We start from the raw sequence: 26,956 nt of genomic DNA on the forward strand, positions 1-26,956 counted from the left end.
GCTTTCTGACTAGCCATCTCACTGGTTTACACTTAGAGACTCATAGGGAGAAAAAAAAATTCAAAAGAATCTTACGGGAGAGCTGGATTTAAAACCTTATACGTACTGCAAAATTTGATTACCAGAACATGAAACGACCTGGCAAGTAGCATATATTTCTAGAACTATATAATATCCTTATGCATTTTTAAAAACAGTTGCATTTATGGCATTGTTTAACCTTTCCAAAACTCAAGTTTTCTTATCTATAAAATAAGAACAAACAACTTTGCCTACCCTTCATATTTTGTGTGATGCTTAAAAGATATTATTAAAGCTGTTTAAGTATATGTGTATACTATTCAACAATATATATTCAACTATAATGTGAAATTACTTCATACTGACAAAGAAACATAAACCCTTCAATTCTAACTCTTCAATTCATACAAATACTCACTTAGGTGTTCTCTGTGTCACCTGTATTTTTTGTCTTATCTGGACTGTTCCTTTTTACTCCTCACCAAAGTTCTCTAAAAATTCATTTCTTCAATGAAATGTTCCCTCACTCCTACAACTCTTGTTTATCTCTCTCTCTCTAAAATCCTTATCTTTTTATGTTCATTCCATACAATTTAGTGTTGCCATTTGAATGTAGTTTGCACAGTCCTGCAGAGCAGAGCTACTTTCACAGCACCTCCCCATACCTGCCACAGTGCTGAACACAGGGTATGCTCAATAATGAATTGCTGAATGGATTCTTTCACCTTTGGGAAGTCTCACTAGATTTTTCATTTAACCACCCTGATGATTATTCATAAGCTGTAACTGGGCCTGCCTAAAATGGATCTGGCCACAGTTAAACAAGTAGAGATTAACTAAGACTAGAGAAAACAGGCATACCTAGCTGTCCATGTAATTGTTCAAGTGTTTCTTGCTCTTTATATTATTCACAGTAAGAGCTCTTTTCTGGAGACGCATCTGCAATGAGACATTCTTAAATGTGGGGATGCTGGCATTAGACTGACCTAGGTTATTATCCTACCTTTTACAGTTATTAGCCATCTAACTTTGAAAAGTTACCTAGCTATTTAGTGTCTCAAATTCTTTGTCTGTAAATGGGGATGGTATTACCATCCTCAGCAAGACTTTGTGAGGTTTAAATGAGGTATTGCCTGTTCTGTTAGCTGTAAGAGTTACTGATGGCTGCTATATCAGAAGGCCCTTGAGCCATTCACTCACTCATCCACTTGCTGGATATATAAAGATGGATTAAGTATAAATACGGTCCTGGTGCCTGGGGACTAAAAGTGAGATCAGGTCTATATTTTAATTAGTAGTATTGAAGGTCTGTTTGAACCAGACTGGTGTAGGAGTACTGTATGGGGAAGAAATGATTAATTCTGTATGGAATTTCAAAAGGAGAAATGTCTGAAAAAGAGCCATTTGACACGGATTTTTAATTATTGAGCAAAACGGTTCGAGCAAGTAGGAAGAGTATGATAGAGGATAAATGGACTTCCCAAATAAGCAATTGGTGGGCAATAAGGCTTGACTTTTGCAGGATGTTTTGTGCAAAAATCTGATGAGAGAATACACATATGAAAATACTGCAAAAGGATTCTGTTATGAAACTTTCTGAGGTCTAAAGATAGGCCCCTTATCACAAAAATTTTATATAAAAATAAATACTGTCTTTATCATTCTCCTCTAACATCATGGCATACAAATCGAAAAGAAAGACCTAGTCTTATTTTTTAAATCATATATTCAGATAATTAAAAATTATTTCTGATTTAATCAAGCTATTCCTAAACAATAGACTAGGAGTAGTTGGATTTAAAATAGTTTAAGATCTAGTTGTCTACTTATAATTAAATTTTGGGGTTATTATAATGATGCTTTGTAGTTATTTTTTAATTACTTGAAAAGTGATTGTCTATTTCAGAAATAAAAACCAATGAGATGTCAGTTCCATAAAGTTTGGAAGGTTTACAAGAGTACAATTCTGCTTAGAAATGAATCTACATAGGATAAAAAAAAAAATCTCTATATGTTTATAGTTGTGAAACTTAAAAAAAAGTGATATGCTACCCTTTTCTTTCTTCATGGATTTTGGTGCTATAACAAAATCCTTGAAATTTCCCAAGGATTTTTCATGGATATGACTACATCAACACAAACAGTAAAATGACAACCTGCTGTTAGAGAAGAATTCATTCATAGCAAATAACACTTTATAAAAATGATTGCTAGAAAAATAAAACATAACTGTCAGAGACTTTTGCATTTGAAAATTATTAACCATCTATTGGTAAAATTTAAATTTAAGAAAAAATGTTTTATGGGTGGAGAAAGCACTTTATCAACAATATCAAAGTAATAAATAGAATCACAGAACACATAACATTAAAATATACCTAATTATGACTGGTTCAGTACTGATAAATATTGACGGTAAAGGAAGATAGTCTACTGAAAATACAAAGAGATGTTTTTTGCAGTAAGTCTGACTGCAACAAGGTTAAACCAGGCTTTTAAAATAAACATAGTTTAATGAGTATAAAAGCATATAATATAGATTTTGAATCTATCTATAAAATCCAAAGAGTACTAAAATTTCTCCTCACTCAGGTTTAGTTAAAAGTCATCAATAATCTAACTCTTATTATATTTAATAATATTTTAGAAAATAATTGTAATTTATATCAGTCACAAAAATCATAAAATATCAACCAATATTGTTTATAATATCTGACATTTGAAATATTTTAGTTTACAGAACTATTGGCTTTATTTAATGACTGAAAAAATATTTACTGAACACCTATAATATGAAGCATATTTTTTCATGCCAAAAGTGGGCATTAAAGGATTTCAATCTTATGAAAAACTGCCTAGTACTATCTCTCTTATTTGTTATCATGATAGGGCACTATCATAATTCAGTGATGTCTTAAGGCAGTACTTCTAGACTCTTGCCACTATATTTTAAAATATTTACTCTGTAATTGGGCAATCTGTATTAAATATCTTAAGTATGTGTGTAACTCTGGACCTAACAATATTAGAAAATAGCCATGTAATTATGTAAAAATATGCATAAATTTAGTTCAGTGCAAAATTTTCTGGCTGGAAACAACCAAGTGTCTGTCGATGGAGGAATGAGGAAATGAAATATACAGCTCTATATGCATACGACATATACCACGGCCACTAAAATCAAGATGTAGCTCAGTATTCATGATATAAAAAGATATCTGTGACACATTAGATGAAAGATCAGTATATAAAATAGCATCAATTCCATTTATGTATTAGTACACTTACACATATAAAATATCCATCCATAAATGCACATAGTTGGGTAATAAATGCAGTCAATGTTTGGCAATTTTCTTAGCAGTTTAAGTTTTGTGATGTCACTGTACTAGTTTATATATTTGTAAGACTGCCATTAGGTTATACAAGTCTTTGTTCCTATTATAAAAGACTCAGCTTCTTCAAACACTTTACTTGCATCACTCATAAAACTGTAATATTGTAGTGGACAATTGTATATTTGTAAACTAAATTTACTAAGTCTACAAAGTTGATAATACTGCTGAGGGCTGTTCAATGCACCATCTTCACAACTGATACAGTGGCCCTGCCTTTAACATTGCCTGTAAAAAGTAATAAACACACATTATTCCTATAAGAAAACATTAAAAATGCTTTCATTCTGGAAAAAAAAAATCCCTAAATAGAAGACAATTGTATTTTTTATCAAAAAATCATACCAGCTTTATGTAGGATATAACAGATTTTAAGCATATGAATAATGTTAAAAGCAATAATAAATTACTAAATACACAATTCCAAATCTTTTCCCTCTCACCTTTTCTTAGGAACCAAGTGAAAGACAGAAAGACTAGGTAAGCCATAATATATTTCTGAACATGAGTTGCTAAAACTTGAATTGCTTGAAATGTCACTGTGTGACATACCTGTAGTACTACCAATTTCAAATGCCACAAAAATGTTTTCTTATTCTTTGTTCTGGACAAAAGATAATCTGAGCTCAAGAATACACCCTGCACCTCTGTCTCAGTGATACACCATTTGGGATTTAATGTTCTTTTTCATCCAGGTATTTTGACATAACTTTATAGTGAACACTGAACTGGCCAAGAGGTGAAAATTACACAAACCAAAAGGAAACATTCAAATAATAAAGACAGCTTTGCTCTTATTAAAATATTAATTTGCTATTGCAGGTAATAGGATTTGATTTGGGCCACCTGGCAATCCTGGCACATTTTTGGTACACTGTAGGAATTAAAAAATTCTACTTCTCCGTCCTTCTTATGACATTTCAGGTGAGGGAGTATAAACTGTTGGCAGTAATAGTCTGATAGAGGTCCATGGTCAAGAATGAAAAATGGAAAACATTGTGGAGGAAACCAGTGTTAAAACAAAAACTAAAACAGTGGAGACTGAAGGCTTTTCACAACTAAAAATAACTATCCAAATCATTCATTTGAGAATGAGTAATGTTTATAAACACTTAATGAGCTTGAACTATGTGCTAGGAACTGTGATGAGATTTGTAGCCATTGTTTTGTTCAATATTCATAAACGTTTGAAAGAAGTATAATTATTAGCTTCATTTCACAGAAGAAGAAACTGAGGATCAAAAGAGATAAGTGGCTTGACTCAGATCATATAGCTAAGTTCCCAGTTCAGTATGGCTCTGGTTTCCTCACTATAGTGAAGAAAGGGGTGTATGATAACAATTAAAATATGAGTTGAATCATGCCCATTTGTGATCCTGATAGAGTAGTTTGTAATAGAGCAAGTATCCTGCTTAGAATTACTAGAAAATCTATCCATCTACCTATCTATCTACCTATCTATCTATCTACCTACCTGCCTACCTACCCATCAATCATTAATCTATCTGCCTGTCTATCCAAACATACACACATAAGAAAGCATATTCTTGAAGACAGTGAAGGGGTCTGAGACACCTAGGACTTTGGGGCTAAGATACTGAACAGAAGGGGAGCTCACTGAAAGCATGACACATACTTTTTGCTTTTCCCCCTAGGCTATTTGGAATTTGTGAAGAGGCTCCATGCTAGTCTCAAACATCTGGAGAGACAAAACGTCCTTGGTTTTCAATAACGTCCTCTTTAGAGTAGACCTCAAACTGGTGGGAATGCAGAGGTAAGAGGAGATTTATAAAGTCTGAATGCCAGCCTCCATTAGTGCAGCTTCAGTTTGGAACAAAGTTTTCTGCATCTTCTTGAGCTGCCTGCAGAAAGATGAGGTAATTCTCCTCTGCAAGTTCTACAGTTTTTCACACCATGTCCAGCATTAAATAAAATAAAATAAAATATCACCAGTTGTATCAAGGAAAAATTCCATAAATATAAAGGAGATAGCAGAAGCTGACCAGTGAGTAAGTGGTCCAGATATTGGTATTTTCAGATATGCATTTTAAACTAAATGTGATTAAAATGTTCCAGAAAATGACAATAAAGAGAACTTGAATCTGTAAAAAATGACCAAATGAAAATTTTAGATATAAAAATAAAATAACTAAAATTAAGAGCTCAATGACTAAGTTGAATAACAAATTGGAAAGAAATGAAAAGGGAGTTGACGACTTGAAAGGTAAGTCAGTAGAAAATACCCTGATTGATATACAGATTTAAAAATGGATAAAAAAATACAGAAAAGAGTGTAAGAGATATATGGGACACAACACAAGGTATAACACACTTGTAGTCCCAGTGTAGTGGATGCTGTAGTGAACTACCCAGTGCCCCCACCCCCTTCAGCACGGAGGCATTCATTCTCCCAGGTGCTGGATGTGTTAATACCTCAAACTTCTCACCTAAATCCCACTCTAGGAATTTCCCTGAGCCAAAGTGACCCACCTTGCCTAAGGTCACAGCCCCTCTCTGACGGCTCATGTTCAATGACTGGTCAGTGCAAGGCAATGAAGCTCACCTGAAGGGAATCTCAGCTCTAGAACTTCCCATAGAAATGACTGAAGCCTTTGTTGCCACGTCACCACAGTTCTACTCTTCCCTCTGCACATTCTTACTTCTTTTTCCCATTGCACTGATGCTGATCTGGGATGCTGAGTCCTCCCCAAATCCTCCTACTCAAAGTCTATTTCCTGGGGAATTTGACCCAGAAAGTTAGTGCCAGGGGTGTTCCAAGAAGAGGACACTAAACGGGATTTGGAAGCAGGATCACCTGTACCAGCTAGCTGGATTTGAGAACTCATCACTCGCCTGAAGGTGAAGTGCAGATAGCTCACCACATGCTATCACTGTAGAATTGTTCATGGCTAATACAATATCTCAGGTTTTTGAGAGGCCGGAGGAACTATTTATAAAGACAGTGGAATCAGCGGGCTCTTGCTAAGTGCCAATAATGGAATAGATAAAGACAACGGAAGGCTGAAAGTGCTTTATCAACAATTAAAGATGAAAGTCAGAGAACTTACTTCACATAATATAGAGACATGATTTTCTACCTACTCTAAAGAATTTGCTGATTAAGTGTTAGAATTAAACTGGAAGTTTAGGAAGGTTGGTAGTAATTAATATAAAATTTCATTTTCATATACCAGCAAAAAGAAAGCATTTAGGAAATAAAAATTTTAAATATATTGTGGTAGAATGGCTGCCCACATGGCTAACAATAATTTCTCAAACTCTGTATGCCTATGTCATTCTGCCCATCAAGAGGCATATTCTTCCTCCCCCATCTCCACCCCGACTTGAATCTCAGATGGGTCTGTGACTTGCTTTGACCAAAAGATTCCAACAGAAGTGCCCTGTATGACTTCTGGGCTTAAGTGTTACTAGTCCTTGCCCTGCTGTATTACTTTTTGTGAGAAAGAACCAAGTTCAGGGGTTGGGCTAGGCCACCGTGGAGAGATAACATGTGGAAGAGAACCAGGGCTCTCCAGAGAACAGCTAGCATTTAGGCTCCAGTGAAATCACTGGACCAGACAAATACCACTGCAGCTGACATCTTCTGGAGAAGAAGAAAGCCAAAGTACTGAACTCTGCCCAAATCTTGACCTACTGAGTTGTGGCAATAACATGGCTGTTTTATAAACTATGAGATTTTGAGGGTTTTGTTATGTAGCAATATATAACTGAAAGGTATAACATTTACAACAGCATCAAAACAAAGTATCAAATATAAGAATAAATCTAAATAAAGATATGATGTATCTGTAGACTGAAATCTACAAAACATGATTTAGAGACATACGAGAAGATCTAAATAAATGGAGGTGTATACTACATTCCCGGATTAAAAGTAATATTGAAAAGATGCAATTCAGTCCAAGTTTAACTCTAGATTTAATGCAATTCCGATCAAAACCCCAGATGAAATTGACAGGATGGATCTAAGATAAATACAAAGTGTAGAATAGGCATGATCATTTTGAAGTTAAAAAAATCCCTGGAGACTCACATTAGCGAATATTATGGCTTACTAAAAATCTACAGTAAGTTAGCTAGTTTTGTATTGTTGAAAGGTCAAACACTTATATAGAGACACACAAACACATATAAATGTGTATGTATGCCTATATATAGAATTTATGTATATATAATATGTATATGGAAGAGAACAGAAATTGCCCCTCATAGTACAGGAAAGAGAAAATAACCATGGTATAAGCTCAAATTACTAAATTTTGTATTGAAATTATATTTAACAATAATTCAGATATAATTTGTAGCAAAATAACTTTCTAGGTTATTTCTCTATTCAAATTCAATTACATTTGGTTAGGAAAATCCTTATCTTGAGCCATTAATTTTAGAAACAGTTATAAAAATAGATTGAATTGATTTTTGTGTAATCCTAATGAGAAGAAAGAAAAATGAACACAACAATCAAATAGAACCAAAACAGGAAATGACACAAAGATTGACTGAAGCAAAGAAAGGACAGGTGGTATGTATCATGTATTATCTGAACACTTTAATCATGAAGCAGTGTTTATTGAATTAACTTTGAATCAAAGTAAAGGATGAATGGGAATGGAAATCTAGCATTAGAAGAAAGAAGACTTTGAGAGGCTTACCATTTCTGAGGTTAGGTCTGTTCCTAATTTATACAGTCTTAATTGGCCAAGTATTTGACCAATTTTTCTTTTAGGTTAAAATGTATTCAACTTGCCTGGTTAACATGATGAGCCAAAGGAGTTAAAAGACAAATGCATAATGTTTTAAAAAGCAATTCCCTAGACACTTGGATGGATATATTATTTGAAGCACAATACATCAGTTTGAAAAAAAGCAATATTGATCCTACAAGAAATAGCATAATTTTGCTATTTACTGAAGAGCTTTTTTAAAATTTATTTTGCAGTTCTCTTGGAGGATCTTTTGTTCTTTTGAATAACATGAAAAATAAACCCAACAGTGCATACCCATGCCTCTGCCTAAGGGGAAAAATGCTTTGTTCAGATAGAAACTCACTATCATATTTGGGATTTCACAATACTAGGCAATATATATGAAATTTCTAAAGTATCCTTTAATGAATGATGAAGCCACTTTAATACCAAAGAACAGAATAAGCCCTCAAACATTTCAAAGAATCAATTTAATTTGATTTCTTATTTCCTGTGGCATAACAAAAGAAGGATTATAACCAACAATGAAGAAAGTGGAGTTTTAGGGGATCAGGAAATCACTACAATTCTCACAGTTGTAGACAATGCTTTGCTTTTAAACATTCACTAAAGGCATGCCTGCCTCAGATTCAGAAACAATTGAAATAGTCACTGGAATGGAATCAGGGGGTTATATGTGTGTGTGTGCCCAAGTACACGTGTGTGTGTGTGTGTGTGTGTGTGTGTGTGTTGGGGAGTGCATACCGGACACAGGATGAGGTAGACAAGGGATTTTAGGGTAAGTGTGAAAAATGAAGGAAAAGAAGCAGAACCTTCAAAGTAAACACATGTTTTATACTTAGGAATGTCTTACTTTGTCAGGTATCCTACTGACATGATTTTTGAAGGAGTTCAGATACCTATATGCTTAAAACAAGTTTGAATCTCAGCAGGAACAACCGAAGTTTATTGAATTGTTGATCCTGGATCAGTAGGAAATCAGTTTTCTTTCCAGAACTGACCTGACACACATGAAATTGGGTCAGAATTATGTTGAGGATTTAGAATGGCTAAAGTATTATCACTTTTCAGGAAACTGGTTCAGTTCAAGGTAGTTTCTTTAAGAAAGGAGGCTTAAAAACATTCAAAGGCATTCACAAGGGACACTTGGTGAAAAATTGCTTGTTATCCTTTTATTACCAATGATTCAGTAAAAGTTGAGAAATTTATAAGTTATGAGATAGCCTATGGCTTTTGATTTGAAAATTTTCCCAATCCATAGGAAATAAAACATCAATGACAAAGCATTTTTTTTCTTCTCAAACATTGTACTTGCCCTGTCTCCCCGATGTCTCATTAATGCCAAAAGAGAAAGAACTGAAAGCGTCATATGTATTATCCTTTGAAACAAGTGTCAATTTAGTACTTCACAAATAATGTCCTCAAACTCACAGATAAGTTTCTGAAAAACTCTTCTTGGTTATTATTGAATATTTTTACAAGGGACAGGAACAAAAAAAAGGTATACTCTTGTACTTTTAGCACCAAAATGGTCACTGTATTTGAGGTTTTGATATCAAGTCAACAAACTGGAAAATTCTTCCGTGAAATTTTAGGGTAAAACAAAACTCGATCTGGTGGAAACTAATTTCTGGCATGTTCAGCAATCTTAATTAGAAAACGGTTCGGTCAATTTTTTCTAATAAGGTAGAAAAATAATTCACTTTCCTTTTTAACATAGGTCAGGTAAGCCAAGTGAAACCATGTGAATTGTTTGCCCAAAGACAATAATAGTTGCAAAAGTCCCAGAATATTGCCTTACAGAACACATTTTTGCAGTCTTTGGCTCTGCATATACTCAAACTAAAATCTCTGGTAAACAATAGGTTCTGTATTTTGTAATATGCATCCCCAAATAAAATCTGAAGCAACAAAAACTACGATTAAGCATTCGAATTTAATGTTTATACAAATAGTGCTTAGACTTCTGTGATCTTAACCTATTCAAATAAAAGCACACATTATACTTATGACACTTCCTTTCAAAATAGGTTCGTTAGAAAATCAAGTTGATAATCACAATTTATTCAGCTTCCTTAATTGACATTGGTCTCAGTAACATTCATTGTTGTAACCCAAAGGCAGATTATAAATGCCTATTAGACAGTTATGGTTTAGACTAGCCCCTCTTCTGAATAAATTTTGATAAAAATGTTTCCTCAAATAATTCCTTGTCATTGAGAAATTGGAAATTTAAAGATAAATAATATTTAAGAGTATTTCATCTAAATTATAGGATAAAACAAACTCATAATCATAACTAGGACTCTTGAAAATTGAAAAATTTTAAACTTTTCTTTGTATGGTTATTTTATTTAATTTTCATTCCTTTATTATATTTTTCAGACTTCAAACAAATTATTTGGTTCATGACACATGTTCATATTTGGTCAATATATGGACTTCTTCTATTGAATTTTTCTACTGTTTTTTTTTAGAATTATTTTCCAGCATGAAAACCTAAGGTTTAAATGTAAAAAAAAAAATCATTATTTTACTTGGATTATTGGAGTAAAAATTAATTAAATAATTGGATTTTTAATATGACTATTCAGTTATCAACACACATACCTTTTAAAATGACTGATTGAACCAGGATCAATAACTAATAACCTATGGTTGGTAAATAGTTTGGAAATTAATTTTTCTTGCATATTTACTTAAAATTTGTGAATATTCTCACAAAATTCAGATTCTGAACCTTTTCTTAAAAATAAAACGATCCTACAAAACCTCCTTGCGTACCTCTCAGTTCCAAAGATGACACCCTGAGATAGTGCCTATGTTCTAAATTGTCACAGTTTTTGCCCATTTTTACTCATCTCACTTATATTATCTGCCTGGCCATTGAAATATTTGTGATTGAAAAATAAGATATAAAAACTGGTGTTTTCAGTCTAGTCACATTTCCCCTTTGATAAACAACTAAGTTCTTGCTTAGCATACTTAATTTTTAGTCTTTTTCTTTTCACAAAATTGGTTTAATATTACTGCTGAAAATTAAAGAAATAGAAATCAGATGTCAAATTAGATGGCATTTGAACAAAAACTAATTTTATATGTATGAGAAACCTCTTTGCCTGTTTTACTTACCAGCCCATCTTTACTTCATTTCTTCCCAATTAGCTTCCCACAGTTAGGTATGCTGATAGTATCTAGCCTCAGTTGTACTTCTACTCCTAACTTCCCGATCCTCCCACTACTCAAATATGCACAACCTGGAAGTACAAGGGATTCAACACTCCATGGTATCACCCCTGGCCAATGGAAGACAGGGACTGGTAAATGAAAGTTCTCTATTCCATTCCTTGGGTGTGATTCTGAGATGCATTTTAAATTCTGTCTTGAAAAAGTCTCAGTTTGCTGAAGTCCTAGCTGCATTCAGCAGCTCACCTTTCAATAAGCTTTCACTCTTTTCTTGTTTCACAGCCCACACCCTACATCCTATTCCCTGAAAGCACAATAAACAATCTGCATATAAACCCATTCTTAGGCTATAGTTTTCAAGAGAAACAGACTAATACATTGGATATGTTGAAACCTTTAATTGGGGGTTGTTTTTGTTTCCTAGCTGCTCAAACACCATACAACGGATTGGATTTAAATATCAAGAATTTATTGGCTTGTGGTTTTGAGGCTAGGAGATGTCCAAAATTGAGATGTGGTGCATTCTACCTGCAGACTGTGGCATTCCTGAGCTGACTGCCAGCAAGCCTTGGTCCTTGGCTTTTCTGCCACATGGCCATACACATGGCTGCATCCTCTCCTTTGTCTTCTGGGTTTTGTTGACTTCCAGCTTCTGGCTGCTCCATGTGGCTTCTCCTTCCCTTTCCAATATCCTTACTTAAAAAAGGACTTCATCCACATTTAGTTTGGGCACATCTTAACTAATAACATTTTCAAAGGTTCTATTTCGGAGGGGGTTCATACTGACAGGACCAAGTGTTGGGACCTGAACATGCCTTCTGTGAGGGACATGTTTCAATCCCCAACAGGGTTTATAGCTGACACTGGTTAGATACAGACTCCCTGGTAAAAATCAAATCCATGCCAATTTCATCCTTGATATTTAGATGAGGTTATGGAAGCCTCCTAAATGAATTTCACTTAATTCTCTTGATAAACTCCAAATATTTTAATAAATTGAATACTTATTAAGATACATTAATGAGAGCTCTTGTAAGAAAGCAAATGTGCATGTTATCCACCAGTTCAAAAATTCAAAAATACTGGATTTAGGGCTTTTATTTTTTAAAGCAGAAGGAAGCAGAAGTTGGAATATTTTATGAATATTTAAATATTTAGCAGAGTCATTAATTTTACACAGCGCATATGCATACATTTTCAGTCAAGCAAATCTGTACAGCAGAACTTTCCATTCCAGTTCCCAAAGACTTTGGGCTGGCGAATCTGCCCCTGGCTCCCTGTATACCAAATAAATATGCAAAGGAAGGAAAAGCATATCTGTGGCACCTAAATCATGGCAAAAGCATGGAAATGAAAATAAACTGATATGAAACTTGATATCCATTTTATTCCTTGATTCATTCTTCTTTCCCTTTTTAGTTTGATTTAGAGTTTTTCCTTCTTTGGAAAATACTATCTCAATTTCTTAAATCATTATAATCAACGCTAATTTTTTAGGGCAACCTGATTCATGGAGCATAATATCCTTACTGTGTTCTGCCTCTATTTGACAGAGGGCTGAAAGGACAATATATAAGGTGGAAAAGAAAGCTTTAAATATTAAAAAATGAGTTCTTTCTTCCAAAATCATAGCAGGCTTTTGTCTAGTAGCCAAAGATACTCTTAAAATTCTAGATTTTCATTTTTATTTTTAACTACTCTTCTTAGAATTCTTTCCAAAATGTCTTGCTACATATATTACTGCTGTCTTTCACAAAGCAAGGTGTATAAAATTTACAATTTTTGATGGCAATGTCATCAAAATATTGAATGGATAACTGTAATTACAATGATATCCTCATAAACTAATGAGGTGTGTCAAGGTTTTTATTCCTATGTCAAAGGATTTAAAGCTGTTGGCTTTTTTATAGATATGTTTCTAATTTTCATAACTCCATTCTTTCATTTATATTAGGCAATTTTTTCCTATTTTAATAGTGCTGCTTAAATTTCCTCCCATTTTGAAAGTTTGATGATCACACTTTTTAGAATCTTCTGAACTTTAAAATATGTAAATTTTCACCAACTTGTGACACTTATTTTTAATAAAAATAGATTATTTTTAACATGTCTTGCAAGACATGATATTATGGCAGTGTGATGCAACATGGGAATGAGAACCTCTGCTCTCAATTCAACCTGAGCTAACCCAGTGTTCATGGCTACCTGAGGTAGGATGCTGAACCTCAAATGTCAATCTCAAAACAAAAACTTGGTCAATGATTTACCCATTTCAGTTGTTGCTTCTGCTCTTTACAGTATTTATATCCAAAGAATACTATTCATTTAACAGACATTTAAACAATTACTTTAGATTTGCCTTAACATCAGGTATACCAGGGATCAAGGACACAACCACGAAGAAGATGTGATCTGTGTCACTGAGGAACAATTTCATTAATATATAGACATATACGGAATAAAGTTTCTTTTGCCTTCTTGCTAAGTTTACATTTTACAATAACTAAAAGATTCTCTGTGGAGCTTTACTGTTATGAAAATATTTCATAATTGTACACGCAGTACACAAAGCAGTCTCAATGAAAGTGTTAGTACATCTGTGAATCAGTGTGTGGCATATTTAGTTGGCCAAAGCGTCCCTGTAGCTGAACCTCTGGAAATGTGATGCAAAACTGTATCAAAATAATTTTACTTTATCCATTATGGTTACTATTGGCTATTTTTAGTATTTAAAGGGGAAACTTTATTGTTACAGGCTTCCTAAACTATTGAGAAGAAAATTACTTAACTAAGCACCAAAATTCTAGTACTAACTAATGTTTCCTTCTCTATAATTTAGGTTTATTTACACCCTGCAAATTGTTATACAAGGAAATATAAATAGGTTGAAAGTATTTATTAAGCATCTATTATGTACTGCTTTCTTAAGCTTGTCTTCTCCGGGAAGTAGAGATAAACATACAATCACAATAATGTGTTTCATTGCAATAATATGCAAAGGGCAACTAAGGTGATTACTAATTAGGGTGTTGCAGGTTGGTTTCTCTGAGTTAGAGTTTAGAGGGCAGAACATTTCTTAGGCAGTGCTCTGGGGATCAATGCCTGTGGAAGGCAGGGTGGGAGGAGTATGACTGCACAGAAGTGTGGCCGAGCTGTTTCATAGATTCAACCTCAACTGGCATTACAGACAACTAGCTCTGGAGCTAAAATATTCTGTCAGACTTGTCCTCATTGGACCCAAATGGTTGGACCCTTTTTTACCCCCACCTTAATCAATCATGGTATAGGGTCACCTTGCTACAGGAAGGGTATGATCTTAGATGATGTGGTTCTCTGCAGCTAAAGTGATCCAGAAAATGCTATTGGGAAAGCTGCCCACTGACAGGACTCCAAACATCTGAGCAGCCAGTACTTCTTTCAAGGGTGTCTGGTTGACACATCATTGTGTCTGTCATACCAGTTTCTAAGAGGGATAAGAGTGGGGGACAATAAATTAGCCCTCTTAGAGGAAGTTAAGCTAGAAATAGGAAAGTTTATAGGAAGAAAGCATGTATAAAATGTGGAAATGATGTTCCGGACAGAGGAAAAGTATATGTGAAATTCTCCAAGGAAGGCTAACACTATATTGAAGGAACACAATATAGTTAATTTAGCTCAAATGTAGAGTGCAAAATCTTCAAAGTTAAGACATCGCTGTATCTTTTCAAAGAACCAAATTTTGGTTTTGTTTATTCTCTCTATTGCTTTTTACTATCTTTCATTTAAACACTCTAATCTTTGCTATTTCCTTCTTCTTGCTTTGCTCTTCTTTTTCTGGTTCTTCCATTTTTGAGGTTTGGTCTCTGAAATAAAAATCTTTTTTAATATAAGCATTTCAAGCTATAAGCTTCCCTCTCAGTGTTCCTTTGCTGCAACCCAAAAGTTTTGGTATATTGCATTTTTATTTCTATTCACCTTAAGTTAGTTCCTAATTTCCCTTGTGATTCCCTCTTTAGCCCATTGGTTGCTTAAGATTACATTGTTTAATTTCCACATATTTGTGAATTTTCTATTTCTCCCTCTTTTATTAATATCTATCTTCATTCCACCATGATCAGAGAAAATGCATTTTACAATTTCAATTTTTAAAAATTTCTTGAAGCTTATTTTGTGGCATAAGATATAATGTATCCTGGAGAATGATCCAAATGCATTAGAGAAGAATGTGTATTTTATTTATACTGGGTGAAGTGTTCTATATATATCTGTAGGCTCTAGTTGGTTTAGAGTATTGTGTAAGTCTTATATTTCCTTACTGATCATCTAACTAGATATTCTAGCCATTATTAAAAGTGGTATAGCAAAGTCACTAATGGAGAACTGTCAATTTCTCCCTTCATACCTGTCAATATTTACTTCATATATTTGGGGGCTCTGCTTTAGGTGCATAAAGATTTATAATTGCCAAATCTTTTTTTTGGATTGACCCTTTATAAGTATATAATGACCATTTTTTCCCCTTGTACATTTTTTGACTTAAAGTCTATTTTATCTGATTTTAGTATAGTTACCCAAGCTCTCTTTTGGTTACTACATGCATGGTATATATAATATACATGAGTATTTTTACATCTTTTCACTTACTACCTACATGTATCTTTTAATTTAAGGTGAGTCTCTTGTAAATAGTATGTAATTGAGTCATGACTTTTTCATCCATTCTATCGCTGCTTTTTACTAGAGTTTAATCAACTTCCATTTAAAGTAACTACTGATAATGCAGGACTTTTTCTGCTATTTTCTATTTAGTCTTTGTAAGTTAAATATTTTGCCATTCAAACCTTCTATTATTGTACACTTTCATATTTATTTGATGTATTGAATTGAACCACATTGAGTTCCCTCTCATTTATTTCTGGATATATTTTTCATAAATTGTCTTTGTGATTACCATTGGGTTAAAATTTAACATTCTTAATACATAACAATCATATTTGGTTTGTTAACAACTTGGCATCAACAGTATGCACATACACTTTCCCTATAGTACTCCATCTCACTCCCCTTTTCTAGTACTAGCATATATAATTACCCCAAATTACATTTGTTGGACGTCTTTATTACTTTATGCCACTATTAATCAGAGATCAATTTTATTCTATTTATCTTTGGAAAGATCAGTACAATTAACAAACTTTGAGCTAGGTTGATGGAGTAAAAAAGAGAAAAGGCACAAATAAATCAGAATTTAAAAGGAGTGCATTACTACCATCCCCATGCAAATAAAAAGTGCTATATATGATTTTATAAAAAACTGCAAGGTAAGAAATTCGATAACCTAGGTGAAATGTACAAGTCACTAGAAATGCACAAAGTATACCATATGGAGACATGAATAACTAGAAGATCTCATCAAACCAATGACCAGTAAAGAGACTTAATTGGTAATGAGGGAAGCAGATTTGGCTCAACTGATACAGTGTCTGCCTACCACATGGGAGGTACAGGGTTCAAACCCAGGGCCTCCTGACCCATGTGGTGAGCTGGCCCATGTGCAGTGCTGATGCGCACAAAGAGTGCTGTGCCACGCAGGGGTGTCCCCCGCCTAGGATAGCCCCATGTGCAAGGAGTGTACCTCATAAAGAGAGCCACCCTGCACCACTCCTGGGCAAGTTGCACACACAGAGAGCTGACACAGGAAGATGACACAACCAAAAGAGACACAGACTCCCAGTGCTGCTGACAAGAATATAAGCGGACACAGAAGAATACATAGCAAATGGACACAAGAGCAGACAACTGGGCGGGGGTGGGGGGGAGTGGAGGGGAGAGAAATAAATAAAAAATAAATCTTTAAAAAAATAGCATGGTACTGGCACAAGAGCAAATATGCAGACCACTAGAATCAAATTGAGAACTCAAAAATGAACTCTCATATTTATGTCCAAATGATTTTTGACAAAAGGGTGAAAAACACTCAATTGGGAAAAAATATTATCTTCAACAGATGGTGCTGAGAAAACTGGTACTCCATATGCAACCGAATGAAGGTACTCTCCCTTCTACCATATATAAAGATAAACTCACAAGTGATCAAAGACCTACATACAAGAGCCAGAATTATAAAACTCTTAGAATAAAACATAGGGAAGCATCTGCAGGTACTTGTGTTGGGCAATGGTTTCTTAGACTTTAGACCCAAAGGACAAAAACAAACAAAAAATAAATAAATAAGTGGGATCACATGAAAATTAAAAATATTTGAGCATCAAAACTCAGTGAAAATGAACCTACATGTTGGGAGGTGGGAGGATATATTTGAAAACCGCATATCCAATAAGGGTTTAGTGTCTAGAATATGTAAAGAAAGCATATAACTCAACAACAGAAAGACAAACAACCCAATTTAAAACTGGGCAAAAGACTTTAACAGACGTATCTCCAATGATGATATACAAATGGCTGAAAAGCACATGAAAAGATATTCAACCATCATTAGCCATTAGAGAAATACAAATCAGAACCACAATGAGATACTATTTCACATTGACTAGAATGGATACTATTAATAAAATAAAAGAAGTGTTAGAGAGGAATGGAGAAATAGGAACACTCATACATTGCTGGTGGAATACAAAATGGTACAGCCACTGTAAAAGACAGTTTGGCAACTCTTCAGAAAGCTGAGTACAGAATTAACATATGAACTGGCAATCCCACTTCTAGGTAATACATTAAAAAACTGATGATCACAGTGGCATTACTCACAATTGCCAAAAGATAGAAGCAACTTAAGGGTTCATGAACCAATGAATGAAAAAACAATAGATGGCATATACATATAATAGAATGATATTCAGCCATTTAAAGAAATGAAGTTCTGATATAAGCAAAAACATGGATGAACTTTTGAAGGCATTATGTTGAGAGTAGTAGCCCACACACAAAGGAACAAATATTGGATGATCTCGCTGATATGAAATAATTATGATAAGCAATCAGAGTCAGAATTCAGAATATACTCTATCTGGGGATGGCATAGGGATAGGGAATAGGCAGTTAATGATTAATATTAGAGTCTCTATTTGAGATGATGGAAAAGTTTGATAATAGATGGTGGTGATAGTAGCATCATATTTTGAATGTAAATAACAGCACTGAATTGTACATTTAAATGTGGTTATAAGGGGAAATTTTAGGTGTATATATGTTACTATAATAAAATTTTTAAAAATCTATGGATCCATACAACACAGTGAACCCTAGTTAAACCATGGGCTATAGATAATAGTACAATTATAAAAAATATGCTTTAATCAATTTTAACTAATGCTCCATAGTAATTCACAGTGTCCATAATAGGGTGGCATATGGGAGCTCTGTATTTTGTGCATGCTTTTTGTATAAACCCACAACTTTTAGAATAATAAAAAAAAGAGGTGATGTTGGAGAGAGAAATGAGGAAACACATTGAGTGATCTTTTTCCTGCTATTTATAAATGAGACATTATTTTCAAGAATAACCCAGCAGCTCTTTCCATGGTGACATATTTGCAAGGGTATTCAATATAATATTTTATGTTAATATCTGAATTGATGTGGCCATTCTGGAAAAATTTAGAGTTAAAATAGAAAAATAATCTACTTTTGCCAAATGGGGGAAGTTGATATTAATACCATTTTTGAATATCTGTATTGAAAAAGAAAAGATAACATTCAATACAATGCTTTTACAGTACCACTCAGCCTTTGGAGAATGATATCATGTTTAAGAATAGTTTTATAAGTGTAATTTCCTCCGCTGAAATAATAGCCTGCATGTGATAATATCATAGTATTAGCAGGGGTGTTTTCCTTTGTTTTGGATTCTTCTTACCTGTTACTCTAAATAAGTAGTGCTACATACTTTACAATATATTTTATTGGCAATGTGTTTCACTTACAGAGTTTGGACACAGGAATCTACATATTCTCTTAAGAGTTGGAATTCTGTTGGGCTACTGGTTGCCCCTAATTTTATTATAGCCACACTTCCTTTCACCTCATCTCATTACAGAGACAAATAGCCATTAGTGACAGGCAACTTTTCATTCTAATGCATGGGTTCTACTGATGTCTGGGCTTCAGGGAAATTCTATTTTGCACCTAAAATTAGTTTCTGTGTTATAGCTCTGAATGTATGACAAGAAAAAAGATACAGTAATTTAGATAAACTCCACTAAATGGCTTGACTGAAATAAAACCAAAATGAAGGTATAAATTGCTGAAGTGATTAAGACTGTTGAGTTCTCTGGAGTACAGTTAGAGAATAAAATAGCTGATGGATTATTATTTATCCATGAATGTGAATTTGGGGGATGTAATTAAAGATATTCTATTGTATTTTTCAAAGCCTATTTGAAGCTGTAAATCAAAGCTGCAATAACAGAGAATGTAGCCATTGATTGAAAAAAACAAACAGATCTTTTGCCATATTAAGAATGCTCTTTTTTGGAGATCCTTTTATTTTTCTATTTAGTGTCTTTCATGTACAGGAATATAAATGAATATAAAGAGATAGAAGGAATATTGTTGGTGTAATTATTTTCTTAAAGATTTTTTAAACAACTGTGTAGTGTGTATATGTACATATGTGCTTATATGTGTATATCCATATCCATTTATATACACATCTTGTATATTACAGATACACATATATGTATACGTATGCATGTATGTGTGTATTTTTGCTTAGTCACCAAGTACTCTTGAAGTTGTTTTAAAAATGAACCCCTAAAATGTATCTCTAGTAGAAACATTCTACAAAACAGAGAACACTGAACTTAATTTAAAATAGATTTTCATAATAGAACCATTTCATATGCTTTAACCATCCACCTATTTTTAAAGAAAACAGGAACTGTTATTAAAACTTAGTGAAATGTTACATGGTTTAACTATACTTGGCCAATCACATCACATCAATGAACAAATAATCAGCTTGGAAAAGATCCTAAAGACTCACCCCCCCCCCCTGTTTCCTAACACAAATTAGGAGCACTACATGTATACTGTTATTGAATCATTTCTGATACTACTTTCATAGAGCATTAAGATGGACACAATTCTTTGATATTCCTTCCAGTGAGAGGCAATTTCTCCTCCCCTTGAATATGGAGTGGCCCATCACATATTTGACCAAGAAAATATGACAGAAGGAATGCTGTGCCAGATCAAGCCATGCCTCTAAAAGAATCAAATAGCAGGGCTCCTGAGGGCTCTAGGGACTTCTAGACACTATAGGCAGGACAGACAGCTCAGGAGTTTGGTGCCCTGCCAGTGGGTCTTACTTTGGAGTTTACACTCCTCAGTGTGACAGAGTTGTACTCATTTGTGGTTTCCCTACACTTGGCTTTTCTACCCCTTCTATTTGAACCTATAGTTAGTATTATACTTGATAGGTGTATGTCCAAGAGACTTAAATCTTTGGGTCATCTGTGTGCCAGTTGGGCCCTGAATCATAGCAAAACGGCAACACCTACTCTTCAGTTCATTGGACTTAAGCAGAACAACTAACAAGGTGATGATGATGGACAACACCCATCCCAAGGAACAGAGTCTGCAACTGCAAGCAAGATAGCTCCATCCATCTGCCCTATGGGCTCTAAGCCCCCTCTCAATTAGAGGCACAGTAGGCACCACTATCCCCAAATCCTCAGAATGGGGTATGAACAATGAACTGAAGTAGATTTAGTGTTATTCTACTATACTCTTATTGTTTGTCTAGAAATGGAAGAATTTGTACCACTGATGTAGAAGCAGTGGTCAGTCGAGGTTCTGAGGAGAGGAAGAGTGAAAAATAGGTATAATATAGGGTCATTTTGGGGACATTGGAATTGTCTTGCATGATGCTACAGTGACAGATGCAGGCCATTATATATTTTGTCATAACTTACAAAATTGCACAGGACAGAGTGTAAACTATAATCGACGGTTAGTGAAAATGCTTCAATATGTCTTTATCAATTGTAACAAATGTACCAAACTAATGAAGGATGTTGTTAATGTGGAAAAGTAAGGGAGTGGGAGGGAATGGGGCATATGAGAATCCCCAATATTTTTTATGTTACATTTATGTAATCTAAAGTTTCTTTTAAATAAATAAATAAATAAGAGGATTGGTAACACTGTTTTGTCTCTTGGAACCTTGAACCAGTACGTTATAGGTCTAATTCTCGCATTGGAAAGACCACAGGGATAGGCCTTGAGAAAACATGGAGAAAGAAAGGACTCAAGTAAGCCCAGCCTTCCAGCTGTCCTCATCGACATGTTGTCCTGGGTATTTTAGACCAGTCTGGTTGCCAAATGATCCTAGTTGGAATCCATGGATTAGAAGTGCCAAAATGAGCTCTTCTATGGTTCTGATCCACAGTAACAGGAAAATAAATGTTCTAAACATTAATTTTTATGGTATATTTTTATGTAACGTGGTTAACTGGAACTATTTGAAAGTAAAAACAGGCATGGACCTATATTCATTAGTGTTTTTGAATTACAGTAACTTTTTTGTCTACGAACATTATGTCAATTTCTCTAACTAATTAAATTTGCAAAATACATCATATAGATTAATCTTCATAATGGTTTGAATTAAGTAAACAAATGATTTGATTACTTTGTAACCAAATAAGCCTGTTTGGTCAAACACTGTACAATAAATTTGAAATCAATGAGTTTTTACTGGGTTTTCCTGCTGATTTTATACTCTGTGCCACTCACTCACCATGTTATCTGGATTTTATGTGCCTGTTTTTTCCCCCTCAATAACTTAATAGAAGAGTATGATAAAGTAAGGTTTTTGTTTGTTTGATTTTAGTTTTATTTTTAAAGGAAATCAGAGAGCTAATAGCAAAAAAAACCCACTAAAATAATAAAATGCCTCAGGCGAATATGCTAATTTTTAGGCTTTCATTTGTGTTATCAAATTGAAAGACCTCAAACCATAATTCCTTTCTATGTGGCCCTGTCTTTAATTCTCCTACCCAAAAGATTAGTACTATTTTCTGAGAAATACCTACCATTACACTTCATAGTTATTAGGTACTCATTAAATTGGTAGACTAGATAAATTTGATTGAAATGGGGGCTTGTACTCTAGTTAATGGAGACTTTTTTATGGACATGTCACCATTTTTGGCTTTAAGGTGTATGAGATATGCATTATCCTTAGGTCTTTTTTAGTCATTCCAGAGAGACTATTTGACCTCAAATAAGACTAGGGTAGGAGTGGCAGATGAAAAAACAGAATTGCTTTTTGCCTCTCTTGTCTGCTCTAAAAAGCTCTTGAATATTTGATTTTAGAAATAGCAATAACAGTGTAGTAATTTCCATATATTATACCACATAGCCCTTAATATAGTCAAAGTATTCAAAGACAAGAAAAATTCTCCTTCAAGACTTCTTGAAGAATTCAATAAATTAATATATTTCCTTTTGTAAAAACACACTCTAAAGTAAAATTTCTTAAATTTGGCACTATTAATATTTTAGATCAGATAATTTGTGAATTATACAGGCTATTCTGTGCATATCAAGTTTATTAGCAGTATCCCTGCTTCTACACACTAGAAAAAGTAGTACCTCCTGACCCCCCCAAATCACTGACAATCAAAAATGTCTCCAGATATTGTTAAATGCACAACCTGATGTTTGTAGCAGCATTATTCACAATTGCCATTAGTCAGAAACAATCCAGGTGTCCGTCAACTGAGGAATGGATAAACAAATTGTGGTATATAGATACGATGGGATGTTATGCAACTTTAAGAAGAAATGAAGTCATAAAACATACGACAACATGGATGAACCTGGAAGACATGTTGAGTGAAGCAAGCCAGACACAAAAGGTCAAATACTGTATGATTGTGCTATTATAAACTAAACATATTGTGTAAACTCATGGAGTTAATAATTATAATATAGGTCACCAGAAAATAGAATGAGGGTACAGCATGGAAATCTGAGGGTTAATCTGTGCAGAGCTGGTAAAAATTTGTTTGTAAATCTTTGGACATGTATAGAAAAGGTGAAAGTACATCATAGTGTTTATAAGTACGCGTATGTGCACGACAGTTTTGAAAGGGTAAATCTAAGGTCATGTATATTGCTAGAAGGAATGCTAAAAAATGTAACATGGACTGTATAGCATAGTGAAAACTCATGTAAAATACTCATACGGGTGATATTGCATATATAAGACTGTTTTTACAGAATATAAATACAAATAAATTCGAGAGATAGAAACAGCATAGCATGCACAGCAGAGGAAGCATAGAAAGACTGAGAAGTGAAGAGTTTTCGGTTTATTATTTTTATTATTGGAATAGTGAAAATCTCTAAAAATGATTAAAGTGATAAATGCACAATTATGTGATTATACTGAATACCAGTGATTGTACACTTTGGATGGTTTTATGCTTTATTAATATGTATCAACAAAAATGATTTGTTAAAAAAAAATGTGCATGGGGGCGCAAAATAATCCCCTAGTGGTTGAGAACCACTGCTCTTTATCTTCTTCGAAGTGTCACTGGGTATTGCTAAATTTGCAGGTGATGGACATTATGAAAAGAAAAATATATATATATGTACATAAATTTCAATTTATGGTAGCTGCAGATTATGCACAATGTAAATAAATAATGGATCTGCATAAATGCTAGATACATCATTAAACATGTGGAATAATATTTCTACTTGGGAATCAGTTGCAAATTAACCCTATCTTCCCACTGTTTTTTTTTTTCTCCTTGCTCTAGTTGCACCATTTTGCTAGACAATTTTCCTTTTATCATCAGGGTTTATTTTATATATCTCTGAATACCATTTTAAATTATTTCTGGATCAAAGTAAATAATAAATGAATGCACCACAAATAAATATGTTGGCATTTTACACAATAATTTGGGAAGTTTTTTCCCTTGCTAATATTTTAAAAGTTTAGTTGATAAATCTTAATTGCTATCTCCTTTTCAATTACAGGCTATTCTGCATGATTCATGAGTAGGTCAAACTGTAACCAATTTATCCCTATCTCTATTACAATTCTAGCACCATGAGCTCATGCCTCCTACCTTACTCAGCTTGTCTGTCACGTGTTTAATTATACTAATTAAAGCCATAAATGAATGAAATAGCAATAGAAATCTTAGTACTTTATATACATATATATATATTTAGTACCACGTTGCACTTAATACAGTTGTACCTTGGTACCCATGGTTAATTGGTTCCAGGAGGAATGAAGAGTACCAAAACGATGAATACCAATCAGATTTTATCCATAAGGAATAATGTAAATAAATTTAATGTGTCCCTAAACCAAAGACAATGTACATTTTTAAGGCAATATGTAAAAAGATAGGGTTGTATATCATTACTTTACGTGAGAAATAATCTAAAGATTAATAAATACTTAGAAAAAATAAAATAAAAACTTCACTTTACCTCTACTGAGAAGAGTCCACGGCCTAATGGGATGGTGGGGAGGAGAGTTTACATGGAGCGTTGCTTGGAAGGAGAATCCTCCAATAAAACATCAGGCACTTGCAATTCAGGGTTCTGTCTCTTTTCTGCCTTTTTTCAAGTTGTATCACAGGCTCTGACACACTTTTTGTCACCTTCACTAAAAACTTATCCAATGAGGACTGCTTCTGTCTTCTTTTCAGAATTCCCCTAGAGCTGTGAACTTGTTTGGTCATTCAATAAATCCATATTGCTGCCTGTCAGAACTTTGTACAGATGGTATTTCTCCACAAAGTTTGAACTTCTGCCCATTTTGTACATATTTCTTTTATCAAGGAACAGAGGACATCCTCCTTTATCTCCTCCTCAACTGAAGAAATCTCTTTAGCCACCTCTCTTTGCTGCTCCTTCTGTTGTTCCTGCAACTCCCCAGTGCTGAACTCTTCATGATGTTCCTCTACTAACTCCTCAACGTCAGCAGCATTGACCTCCAGACTCAGGGACTGGCCCAAAGATGAAATATCCTGCACAACTGTACCCTCTGTACCTGCAGGCTTGGGGTGAGCCTCAAACCCTTTGAAGTCTCTTTGATCTCAAAGAACCTCTGGAAAAGCACCTTGGTGTACAACTTTTTGAAGTTTAAAATGACCTGCTGGTCCATGGGCTGGGTGAGAGGAGTAGTATTTGGGGGCAGGAACCTTGCAGTGATGAAGCTGAACTCCTCCAGTAAGTCATCCTCCAAGCCTGGAGGGTGGGCAGGCACATTGTCCAAAAGTAGGAGAGCTTTCAGGGGCAAATCTTTCTCCAAAAAAATATTTTTTCACTGAGGGACCAAATGCTTCATTTATCCACTCAATGAAAAATGACCCAAGCTTTGCTGTTTTCCCTCCATGTCACATGGAGTTTGCTTTTTAAGACAATACATGTCTTGAAAATTCACTGGTTTTCACTATGATAGGACTAATATAGGCTTGAGTTTTAAGTCCCCACTAACATTCCCACACAATTGAGCGAGCCTGTCCTTCATTGGTTTGCGGCCTGGTAATGTTCTTCTCTTTTTGTGATGTAGGTTCTACTCTGCATTTTTTTCCCAAAAACCTCTGGTCTTGTCATAGTTAAAAACTTGATGGGGAATAAAACCCTCAGCCTCTCCATACTCTTGAAATTCACTGAGGAATCCATCGGCAGCTTTTTTACTAGCACTCACTGCCTTGCCATGCCTCCCAACACTATGGATGCTAGTCCTCTTTAAAATCATCAAACCTGCCACAGCTGGCCCTAAGTACTTCAACACTCTCATCACTGGGTTCTAGTTTGTTTTTCAAAAGATCAGCATGAAACACTTTCACTTTTTCATGTATTTTGGCTTCCAATACACTGTCGCCTGCTAACTGCTTCTTGTTTACCCAAATTAATAACAGCTTTTCAACTTCCTTGAGTGTTGGGGAACTGCTTTTTACTGCTTTAACTTCTTCCACAACATCACCTTTTTTTATTGCTTCTTTATTCTTAATGATGGTGGAGACCATATTCCCTAGCTTGATCAGCAAGGTGAATGCTGCTCTCACATTTACCAATTTTTTCTTTTTTTATTGCTCAATGATAGTTTAAAGTATATTTCTTTTCTTCTCAGTGCTACCACTGCTTATTTTCTTAGGACCCATGATGAGGGAAAAAACACAAAAATATACAAAATGACCACAGAAGCTAAGATAAGACTGCAATGGGATGTGAACAGGGCAAGAGTTACCTCATGACTAGCACATGACCCTTTGTTTCAGCTGGAAAGAGTAGCAAGTCATGAGGCAACCAACACGGACAAGTTCTAGTTCGTGCGTGGAGTACCAAACAAATGATGAGTACTGAGATAAAATTTTCACATCAAAATGCATCAAGTACCAAATACGACACATTTCAAAGCAGTTGAGTACAAGGTATGACTGTATAGCATAAATAAAAATAGGGCATGTCAGTAAGGAATCTGTTTCCTTGGGGTAAAGGAAAAGTGGTCCTCCCTTTTCATACTTCTCTCTTGTGGTTGGTTAATCCTTACAGGCTGGATTCTCCCTGACTTCACGTGGTGTGCTTGAGATCTTAGCAGTCTACAAAGATGTGTAGCAGAATAATACTACCCTTGACATCTGG

Source organism: Dasypus novemcinctus, chromosome 8 (assembly GCF_030445035.2).
Source record: "Dasypus novemcinctus isolate mDasNov1 chromosome 8, mDasNov1.1.hap2, whole genome shotgun sequence".
NCBI lineage: Eukaryota > Metazoa > Chordata > Mammalia > Cingulata > Dasypodidae > Dasypus > Dasypus novemcinctus.